This window comes from Caretta caretta, chromosome 2 (assembly GCF_965140235.1).
Source record: "Caretta caretta isolate rCarCar2 chromosome 2, rCarCar1.hap1, whole genome shotgun sequence".
In the NCBI taxonomy this organism is placed as follows: Eukaryota; Metazoa; Chordata; order Testudines; family Cheloniidae; genus Caretta; species Caretta caretta.
Window position 1 is genome coordinate 31770983 of NC_134207.1, and position 10874 is coordinate 31781856.

General features: G+C 39.4%; 1 long non-coding RNA gene across 1 annotated transcript; it reads right to left on the reverse strand.

Moving 5' to 3' along the window:
- Positions 1 to 7455: 7455 nt before the first annotated feature.
- On the reverse strand, positions 7456 to 10618 carry LOC142070735 (uncharacterized). The gene is made up of 3 exons (XR_012666687.1): positions 10528 to 10618; positions 7799 to 7854; positions 7456 to 7501 (listed from the first exon to the last, which is right to left on the reverse strand). It is a non-coding gene; the product is annotated as an uncharacterized LOC142070735 (long non-coding RNA).
- Positions 10619 to 10874: the final 256 nt, after the last annotated feature.

Sequence of the window (10874 nt, forward strand, 5' to 3'; positions counted from 1 at the left end):
TTGGTCCCATGATATTAGAGAGAAGAGGTGGGTGAGGCAATATCTTTTGTTGGACCAACTTCTGGTGGTGAGAGAGACAAGCATCCAAGTCACACAGAACTTTTCTTCAGGTCTAGAAAATGTACTCTGAGGGTCGCAGCTAAATGAAAGATGGAACAGATTATTTAGCATAAATAGTTAGCACAAAATCCAAAGGACCGTTCAAGGTAGAGTGGCCCTTTTAACACCACTGCAGTGTAAGACAAAAAGGGGGTTTAGCGGGTTACAAATTAGTAGGTGGTGGTAGTGGTTGAAGTTGTGGTGGAAATCTATGAGGAAGTTTAAGATGTCTGTCTAGGGGATGAAAATATCATTGATGTATCTCAGGTAGTAGGCATCCTTCAATCTCGAGAGACCATGGGTATCTGCCCCTGAGAGGTAAAGAATTTATTCAGTTGGTTTTATGGCAGCCATGGCTGTGGCTGAAGAGACACACTTGAGAGAGACGATGTCTGCCATATCTGTCACATTTAAAGGTGATGTTTTGACCCTTTGGACTCTGCCTTCTGAGAGCTTTTTTCTCCTCTGTGAAGCTGGACTGCTTCCTCTCATAACTCCAGAGACCTTTGTTAAGCTCTTCTTTCCAAAGGCTGCGGTCTTGAGTGTGACCTTCCCAGTTGTTCACATCCATGTGCATTTCTTTGAGGTCTTGCTTGCACACATCCTTGAAACACAATTTTGGGCATCCTTTGGATCTTTTTCCAGAGGCCAATTCGCAGTAGAGGATGTCCTTTGGGGTGTGCCCATCATTGATTCAGTACACATGCCAAGCCAGCAGAGGCATCTCTGTTTGAGGAGTGCTGGCATGCTGGGTATGCTGGCCCACTTGAGCATCTCAGTATTGGTGACTCTGTCCCTCCATGAGATGCCAAAGATTCGATGAAGGTAACACATATGAAAGCTGTTGAGCCTCTTTTCCTGATGAGTATAAGGTCCATGTCTTGCTCCCATACAAAAGTGTCATAGTAACACATGCACGATACACACAGATCTTTGTGTGTTCTGTCAGTTTGTTGCTTTGCCAGACCCTCTTGCTCAGTCTAGATATTGTTATGGTGGCTTTTCCAATGCGGATGTTGAGTTCTGTTTCAAGATTGACTGTGATAGTTGACCCCAGGTATGTGAACTCGTTCACCACTTCAAGTTCCTCAACTCCTTGGCACACTGTTAGACTTATTTAGGTTTATCATAAGCCCGAAGTCTTGGCAGGCTTTGGGAAAACTGTGCTTGAGGTTTTGGAGATGAGCTTCTGTGTGTGTTGTCACTGCTGCATCATCAGCAAAGAGGAGGTGTTGCATAAGGGCCTCCTGAGTCTTGGTTTTATATCTGAGTCTTGCAAGATTGAACAGTTTTCTATCAGACCTTGTGTACAAGTAGATTCCCTCAGCTGAGGAACCAAAAGCTTGTTTCAGTAGCAAGGGGAAGAAGATCTCAAACAGAATTAGGGCAAATACATGGCCTTGTTTAACACCTCTATGAATCCGGAAAACCTCGATACTGAGTTGTTGTATTGAACTGTCCCATATATGTTTTCATAGAAGGATCAAATCATGCTGAAGAGCTTGGGGGAAGTCCAATCTTTTCTAGACACAAATAGTCCACTTCTACTGATGAGGTCAAAAGCCTTTGTGAGATCGATGAAGGCTATGTAAAGGGGCTTTTTGGTTCTCTTCATTTCTCTTTTAGTTGTCTCAGTGAGATCATGTCAATGATAGACCTTTTTTTTTTTGTTGCCTCCATTTATTTGTAGTTGTTTGCTAAAAAATTCCAAACATTTTTTGAACCAAACTGAATATTTTCCCTAATTTTTGTTTGCTGGCCAAACCAGAAAACCAGTTATTCACTGAGCTATACTAGTGAGTTTTTCTGGGATCTCTGTAGAATTTTTACTAGTCCCAGGCATATGAATACAACACTCAGATGTCCCTAAAAATACCATTGCTTATTATATTTAACTAAGGGCTTTAGAAGTTGATATACCCCAAAATATTGCTTGGTGCTGAAGTGTGGTGAAGCAGTCTACAGTCCTGAGGTCCTCTAACTACCTTTTAAAAGGTAGGTGAAAAGTCCTTCAGAGTAGCAGCTGCTTTTTAATAATAAGTTACCTGTTCTTATCAATGGCTCAGCTACTTCACTGTTTAGTTCCTTCTGAAGCCTCAGGTGAATATCTCCTGTTACTGATGATTTTTTTGTAATTTAGTTTCTTGAGCTGTTCCATCAGTGGAATTTGTGATACCGCTAACTCTGACAGTAGCTCATCTTCATTGCCTGAACAGTGTAACCCCCAGGTAGATATTTCCTCGTCATTGTCTGTGGAGACAAATGATGTAAACTAAAAATCATAAAGCTCCTCTGCAGTTTCTTTAAACTCTGATTGCTCCCTGTGTTCCACAGTGGTCTAATGAAGATTGATCTATGAGAGGAAAACCACTCCTAGTAGGCTATCAGCATTGTTTTGTGAGGTCATTATGGGATTCTTCCCATTCCCTACAAGCACACTTAGTGCTCAGAGAATTTGCCACTCAACTTACTGTTAATCTGAAGTGGACTGAAAGAAAAACTGCTCACAGGGGCACTCTGCCTCTGACACCGAGTAACATGGACTGAAAAATGAAACTTCTTGTTTAAAGGACAAGAGAAAAAAGTACATGATTCTTCACTTCCTGATTCTCCACTCAGCCTCATGCAGGCCTGTCCAGATGACACCAGAGTGGCAATAGTGATCACAATGGAGCTCTCAGACACCAAAACTCTATTTACTGGAGCGTATGTCCAACTGGCATGAGAGACTGGTCAAACAGGAGCAGAATTGGCATGCAGACAGTATATTTAGACCTAACCTCTCTTTCTTTTTAATATGTATTCACACACTTATTCTGTTTCCACTCTGTTGCTGGCTTCATACTTCCTTTGTTCCCTTTTACACTTTTTCTACCTAAACCACTTCCCTCATCCCTCACCAGTAACCTTATCACATCAGTAGAATTACTCTAGAATTCACAACTTTCGATGTCCCAAGATAAAAGCTTGTTTCATTGGTAGGATAATAGGGGAAGAGGAGACATGGGTTGCATTCCTGGTTTGGCTACTGATCCCATGTGTGACCTTGAGCAAAGCAATTCGCTTTATGTACTTCAGTTTCCCCTCCCATTCTTTGCATCACCTATTTAAACCTCTTTGACCGGAGGGAGTGTCTCTTACTATGTGTTTGTACAGGGCCTAGCACAATGACACCCTGATCTTGGTTGCAAGCTCTAGGTAACACTGCATTATAAATAGTAAATAACAACAATAAAGTTAATCCTCGAATAGCAAAAAATAGCAATTCTGAAAAAAAAAAGAAGCTACAAAACACAAACACAGCATTGTTTTTACTTCCCAAATGGAATTCTTTTCAAACCAAACTATTTTAATATGGACTCACTCTGTCACACAGTCTCAGAGCCTTAGATAATAAAATGCATTAAAGAAATTTTAAAAAATTCAGCAGCTGGGATCAATTTTAGAAATATTTTGTGAGGCAGGTTCCCATCCCCAAATCAGCTATTCCTGTTTTCTGCAAGAAATTTAATATGCTTCTCTAAGCTTCAACTATTTTACTCAGAATCACTTTTATCACATGAATTAAAGCTACACTTTGCATAGATATGAATTGTCATTCCACAAGAAATTATTCTGGACAAAATGCTTTGCATTTTCCAAATGCGGAGATTGAGAAGCTTTTAAGTGTAAGCTGCAAGGCAGAAAATGACCTTATGAATCTCTCTATTCAGAACTCCATGACATCCTGAATGAGTTCAACAGCATGCAGATGACAGCTGTAAAAAAGAGACAGTTGATTACAAAGCTTTTAAAGGTTACCATGAAAAACAAATATATAGTCCATTTATTTTTAAAAGTACATGGGCACTTTCAATGCTGCAGAATGCCTTTCTCTTGTTGTGCTTCATATACCACTGCTATTCTAGGCAAAACATGTCAGGCTATAGAGTAAAATGCTGAATAAATAAGTTTTGACACTCACTTCAAAATGTGTGGGGAAAATTTATGAAAATCATAGTTGTAGTTATTATTTCACAGTTCAAACCATTTTATTGCCATAATGTAAGTAATTTCTGTCTTTTCCAGAAAAAGATTATGCTTTATTGCAGTTCCACTGTATGTGTGATTATAAGTATGTGATTTGTCTTACAGAACACATTCCAAGGCCAAAAGGGACCACTGTGATCATCTAGTCTGACCTCATATGTACCAGAAGCCATAGGACTTCCCCAGAATAATTCCTACAGCATATATTTTAGAAAAAAAATCCAATCTTGATTTAAAAATTGTCATTGATGGAGAATCCACCATGACCTTTGGTAAGTTGTCCCAATGTTAATTGTCCTCTCAGTTAAAAATGTACACCTTATTTCCATTCTGAATTTATCTAGTTTCAACTTCCAGCCATTGGATCATTTTATACCTTTCTCTGCTACACTAAAGGGCCCATTATTCAATATGTGTTCCTAATATAGGTACTTATAGACTGTAATCAAGTCATCCTTAACCTCTTTGTCAAGTTAAATAGATTGAGCTCTTTGAGTCCATCACAATAAGGCATGTTCTAATGCTTTAATCATTCTCGTGGCTCTTCTCTAAATCTTCTCCAGTTTATCAACATTCTTCTTGAATTGTTGACACCAGAGCTGGGCATACTCTTCCAGCAGCAGTTGCACAAGAACCAAAGACAAAAGCAAAATAACCTCTCTTCTCCTACTCAAAATTTACCTGTTTATTCATACAAGGATTGCATTATCCATTTTGGCCACAATATCACACTGAGAGTTCATGTCCACCTGATTCTGACACATACACCCCAATCTTTTACAAAGTTATTACTTCCATGGATTGTGTCCCCCATCCTGTGAGTATGGCCTACATTCTTTGTTCCTAGATGTATTTATTTTCAATATGGCTAAATGTAATGTATTGTTTGCTTGCATTCAACTTGCCAAGTGATACAGATCACTCTATCAGTGGGCTGTCCTCTTCATTATTAACTGCTCCCCCATTTTTTGGATCTTCTTGTACCCAATAGAGATAACTTTTGCATTTATTTTATTTAGCAGCAACAGAAGGAAACTACAGTTCTGTATCCCTCTGAGACATTGTCTTCAGCAGTTACCATAAGGCTTGAGACCTATGAACTTTGGCACAGATAAAAGACACAATGCTCCTAAGTTTTGGGGAACTGGGAATAGAGTTTAAGAGGAAGTTTGTACATAATGACAGCAGGCAACCACAGAAATATTAACTACCACCAGCTTTGGGATATTTTAGTATAGAAACATCTGCAGATGTCAGAACACAAGAGTAAGATGGTAACTAATTGATGTATATGATAATAAATTGTGTTCATTAAAATACTAATCTACAGGAGAAGAGCACCCCTACATTAGTAGGGTGAGGAAATACAAATAAGGAAGAGGGGAGAAACTCCTACTTAATAGGCATTAGGCATAATGGCGTCGGTGTAACCTATTATAAAAGTTGTATCCCAGCCTCTGGACTTGAGGAGGGAAAAATATAGCTCAGGGGTGCGGGGCAGGGTGCGTGTGTATGCCAGAATGATGGCTACTGGCATAGGTGATGAGGAAGATAATGGCTAACATTTCAGGCTGTTTTTCAAAGGATAGTGTGAGTAATTGGATGTTCAGATGAACATTCTCTACTATCTCTATCTACTTTGCTGGGTTGCAATGTTTGTGACTTTGCTAAACCTATTAATAACACTATTGCAAATACAGAAGGGTTCGCAAAGTGTGAGTGTGGTAACTGTGCACATTGGGTTCCCAACTGAAGAGTAATTTTAATAATACTGGGCCTGCTCTTGGAACAAGAACTTGTCAGACCTCAGAGTAATAACTGGGAATTCTTCCGTGAACAATATAATTGATACACAATCCATAGATCAGGTAACATTCTGACAACTTTACCAGTGATGGTTTTATGTTTTTTTCCAAGTCATTGATAAAAATGTCAAATAGCACAGGTCCAAGCAAACCAATTCCTGTATGAACCCGCTAGAAACATACTCACTCACTGAGTATGCATCCAATTAAGTGAGCTGTAGCTTATGAAAGCTTATGCTCAGATAAATTTGTTAGTCTCTAAGGTGCCACAAGTACTCCTTTTCGTTTCACTCAATGACGATTCCCCATATACAATTATATTGAGACCCATAAATTAGCTAGCTTTTAATCCATTCAGTGTGTTCGATGTTGATTATACACTATTCTAGTTTATCAAAATGTTGTGCTGTACCAAGACAAATGCCTCATAAAAGAAGTCTAAATATGTTATATCAGCACTATTACCTTCATCAGCCAAACTAGTCATCTCATAAAAAATATATTAGGTTAGTCTGACATGATCTATTTTCCCTTTTCTCCTCTAACCCAGATAATTTTTTAAACCAATATTGTCATCTTCCTCATTTGTAGGATTGTAACTTTGGAGGCATGTAGTAAAGTGTTGTGAGCTCAGAGCTCACAAAAACTACACCGGACTGTGGCTGGACTGCTCATGAAAATATTTCCTATGAGTTTTTGTTCTCATTAAAACCAGTTGCCTCACTTCTGTTCATGGTCCTTGTGTTCACTTTTCAGAAATTTCATTCAAGCAATTATCAAACTGGCAGGAATGTTCCGCAACACAGCCAATTGTAAGTGATTAGTACAATATATTCATAGAACGTGAATTTTCAGTATGTAATCATGACTATTTACAGAAATTCTGGTTTTAAATTGACAACATCAACTGGAGTATCAGCTTCTAATCAAAAAAATTTATAGCTGCTTTTGTTAGTAACTCCTAAAATCACCAGAGCAGAAAGACTGTAAATAGTAAATAGTAGATCAGTAAATATATTTTTCTCCATTTTTCCTGTGTAGTTGCATATTTGAAGTCACCTTTTTCCTGTAGTCAGTTTCACTTTTTTGTTGATGATGAACTACATCCATCTCATGCATTGCTCTAGCAAAACCATCCACATAGACTTCCCTAGGTTCTGACAACTGAAATAAGGTGAAATTTCCTTTTAAAATTTCACAATGTATTGTCGTGTGTTTTTCATATCACCACAAGAGGCACAGATACTAACTTTGATTTGTGATGATGTTTCCTATGTAAGGAATTTTGGTCCAAAGAAAAATTTACTCTCCCCCCCCCCCCCAAAAAAAAAAAAACAAAAAGTACTATGTTTACCTCATCTCCTGAGTTAGTTTGTCCATAGTTCAGGAAAGCACTTGCACATGTGTTTAAGATTAATCATGAATTAGGATGATTTCTTGCATCAAGGCACCACTAAGTGAAATAGTCAGCATATATTAAGTTACTCTCTTCTTGCTCACCTCATCATCAAAGAATGATGCTTTCAGATCCACAGTTGTAATTAGTTGTATTTGTGGTTACAAGTAGCCTAACTTGCAGTCAAAGAAATGAAAAATCATTAGAAACAGAGAAGTATATTTTCACAAAGTTGCAGATGTGCTATTCCCATTTTAAGAGTATCAGTATTATTTATGAATAATGTTGGTTAATGATTTTATATTTTCCAGTGAGAGAAAAAAGGATTATAGTGACATGAATTGGTCAGTGCTTTTGTGTACTATTGTCCTCAGTTGTTTGTCATATATCCTATATTACTAACATCTGACTTTATTTTTATTTTGTAGCACACTATGCTTTCGTAGCAGCAGAATCAGTTACAACTCACCTGTCACGGTATAGTTCAGAGCCATGATATGTAGCAGAAAGACAACTGTCAGTTTCCTAAGAGATAAGGATCTGTTTGTTACCAAACATTTAATTTGTAAAATCATGAAGAGAAACTGCATCATTTCAAATACATTCTACATTTTAAAAACTAACCAGATACAAATTTTCACTAGCAGCGGTGTTAGTCTGTATTTGCAAAAAGAAAAGGAGTATTAGTGGCACCTTAGACACTAACCAATTTATTTGAGCATAAGCTTTCGTGAGCTACAGCTCACTTCATCGGATGCATTCAGTGGAAAATACAGTGGGGAGATTTATATACACATAGAACATGAAAAAATGGGTGTTATCATACACATTGTAAGGAGAGTGATCACTTAAGACTGGGAGTGGATGTGTCATTACACAAAGTATAACTATTTCCCCACGTTTATTCCCCCCCCCCCCCACCACACTGCTCCTCAGACGTTCCTGTTAACTGCTGGCAATGGCCCACTTTGATTATCACTACAAAAGGTTTTCTACCCCCCACCCCGCCTGCTGGTAATAGCTCATCTTAAGTGATCACTCTCCTTACAATGTGTATGGTAACACCCATTTTTTCATGTTCTGTGTATATATAAATCTCCTCACTGTATTTTCCACTGAATGCATCCGATGAAGTGAGCTGTAGCTCACGAAAGCTTATGCTCAAATAAATTGGTTAGTCTCTAAGGTGCCACTAGTACTCCTTTTCTTTTTAAGTTTACTCTCCCTCTCTCATGCATCTCTATTGAGGAGATCTGGAAGATCTGAAGCTTGTCAGAGAGAACAATGAGTTATACTGTCTAATCAGGCACAGGATTAGCAGGGCTCTATGGGAACCCAGTCCAACTGCTAAATGGAGAATAATTACAATAACAGTATGCACTTTTCTAGTGCCTTTTCTCCAGGGACCTCAAGGTCCTTTACAACCATTAGTTAAACATCACAATATGAGTTTGAGGTAAAGTAGATAAGTCCTACCGTACACCTTTTACAGATGGATATACACTAATTGTATGGGCCCCATTACTGTAATATTTGAGCCCATCACAATCTTATTTGATTTAGCCTCACAATACTCTGTGAGGTAGGAGAGTGCTATTATCCACATGGCGATGTGAGTCAGAGAGAGATAAAGAGCTAGATTCACAAAGAAACCTGGGCATGGTGACCCTGTATGTTTCCACATCTAACTTCTAAGTGACTAGAAAATCACTGGGATTCACAAAGTCTGAATTTGGCACTTTGGGTCCAATACAAAGTATGGAGAGAGATAGGAACTTCAGAATAGGATTCACAAAAGCCAGCATGCTAAGCAGCTCCTCACTTTAGCTACCCAGTGGGGAGATGCTAAACCAAGGGATGTGCACTCAGCCCCACCCTCTCACAGAAACAGGCAACAAAGCCCATTCCACAGGGCAGGTCTGTCCTAAGGATTAATGGGGCCCTATGCAGTATTATTAAACTGGTGCCCCTATGCCTGATGGCAGCCTGGGCTCACGTGTGTATTTTAGATTAGGGTGATCTTTTGAAAGATTTATTTTAAAAAGTATGTCTGAAGATCCAAGCATTTAAGGCTAAAGATGAATACTCAGTTTGTGCATCTAAAAATGTATGCAAGGATTTTTTAGAGATGTGATTTTATAATCTTCAGCAACACACTAATGAAATATTTTTAAAGCAAATTTTAAACTAAAGACTAACATGTTCTGAGTAAATATGATAGTAATGCACTGCTGTTTTTGTCAGTAAATTCAGAAACTGACAGTATATACCTGGGGATTGGCAAATGCCTGTTAAATGGCTTCATTGGCTCTTTAACAGTTTCAGTGTTGTTCTAATAGGTCTGGCAGGCTGGAAGCCTTTTTCACTTTTAAGTACTAGATCCCCTCTGGAGGAAGACTTGCCAGGCTGCAGTAGCCAGCTGTGGTGGGAGCCTGCAGGAAGGGTCAGAACAGGGATAGGAAGAGGTGGAAGGGTGGACACTAAGACCCAGGGTTGCCTCAAATTTTCAGGTGCCCGATGCAGCCACATACCTTGTGTATGTCTAAGGACGGGCCTGCCACAGAGAGGCACCTCCCTCTGTTTGGGATTCTCAGGATCAAACCCTTTCTTGGCATTAGGTGCCTACATCATTCTGGCAAGAAGCTAGGTGCGAGTAGAAAGAAGAGCACCTCCCATATATCTTTTATCCCAATAGTTAGGGTGCTTACCTGGAATATGGGAGACCTGCCCCCCAATTCAATTCCCTCCTCCCACATGAGGGGGAGACAAGATGTGAATGTAGACCTGCCACCTCTCAAGTGAGTGCTCTACCCACAGGGATATGAGATATTCCGATGGCGAATTTAAACAGTTCAAGAATTCAGTCTTCCTGCCCCAGTGGTCTCCACCACCTATGGAAGTGCTCTAACCATCAGGCTACAGAGTCTCATGCTTGCATTATCTCTCTCTCTGATCTAAAGTTTTGTTCATTATTTATCCACTGTGAAACAGCTTCAACAGGAGAAGGGGCTGCAGTGTGCATGCTGAGAGGCAGAAACATAGGTGCCTAGGGAAGTGTTGCTGCAAAAATGTAGGCACCAAGCATCTTTAGGCACCCACAGAATTTGGGAGCAGCTTACTGGGGGCTTTGGGAATCCCATTGAGACCTGATTCTAGGAGTTAGTTGCCTAAAGTTTTTAAGTCACCAAATTAACTTACCCTAGGTTACACAGGAAGTCTGGGGTAGAACAGAGAACTGAATTCAGGTCTTTCACCATGCAGGCTACTATCATAACCACTGGACCATTCCTCCTCCCTAGGATTAAATGAATAAACAGAGATAGAGAGGTTGTACAAAGTCAATGGCAGAGCTAGATAGAAACCAGGAGTACCAGTGCCTTGGTCTAAATAATAGGCCATACTACCTCCTTGGGTAGACCTAAGGTTAGTGTACAGGGTGATGGGATATTTTTATCTATACACAGAGAAAAATAAGCCTAAAAGTCACACATCCAACCTGGAGAGCCTGATGTGCAGGCCCTAGGTTTCATAAACTGACTAGATTC